Here is a 1063-nt window from a genome sequence, read left to right on the forward strand (position 1 = left end):
AAACACCCTGAGTTTTCCATCTCCAAGTATCCTCAGAGTCCTTTCCAACCCATTTCTCTGGTTCTTGTTACACAACAATCAGTAAATCAGGTTTTGAGGAACAAAGCACTATTTCTGAATCAACCCCTATGCACAATTCTTTATAAACCCTTGTTCCCAATCCTTCCCTCTTGGTTCCTTCGAGTAGCGGTCCCCAACATTTTTGGCACCAGGGACCAGTTTTGTGAAAGTCAATTTTTCTATGGACTGGTATGGGGGATGGTTTCAGGATGATTCAAGTGCATTACATTTATTGTGAACTTCATTTGTATTATTATTATATCAGCTCCACCTCAGATCAAGAGGCATCAGATCCCAGAGGTTGGGGACCCCTGCCAACAGGGGACATCTGTGAGAGGTGCTGCCATGACCTCTCATAGCTCCTTCTGGATGGCCACAGCTGGCCTTGAGCCCGCCACCTCCCGGCTGCCTGACTTTCTGATCATCATACTCTCACTTCCAGTTCGGAGGACATAAAATGTTCCTTCCCTTTGGGTGAGTCCCTGCCTTCTTTACACGTCTACATGCTCTGACAGCAAACTGCGCAAGCGATGGAAGGATTCTTTGCCTCTCTCTCAACTTCTACTCTCTAGCGGAATATTGTTGTTCAGCCACTAAGACATGTCTGATTCTTTGAGACCCCATGGACCACAGCATGCCAGGCTTCCCAGGCCCTTCATCATCTCCTGGACTTTGCTCAAACTCATGTCCATTGAGTCAGTGATGCCATCCAACCATCTTGCCCTCTGTCATCCCCTTCTCCTCCTGCCTTCAATCTTTCCCAGCATCAGGGTCTTTTCCAATGAGTCTGTTCTTTGCATCAGGTAGTCAAAGTATTGGAGCTTCAGCTTCCGTATCAGTCCTTCCAATGAATATTCAGGGTTGGTTTCCTTTAGGATGGACTGGTTTGATCTCCTTGCAGTCCAAGGGACTCTCAAGAATCTTCCCCAACACCACAATTCAAAAGCATCAATTCTTTGGTGCTCAGCCTTCTTTATGGTCCAATTCTCACATCCATACATGA

This window comes from Bison bison, unplaced genomic scaffold, assembly GCF_000754665.1.
Source record: "Bison bison bison isolate TAMUID 2011002044 unplaced genomic scaffold, Bison_UMD1.0 scf7180017864199, whole genome shotgun sequence".
NCBI lineage: Eukaryota > Metazoa > Chordata > Mammalia > Artiodactyla > Bovidae > Bison > Bison bison.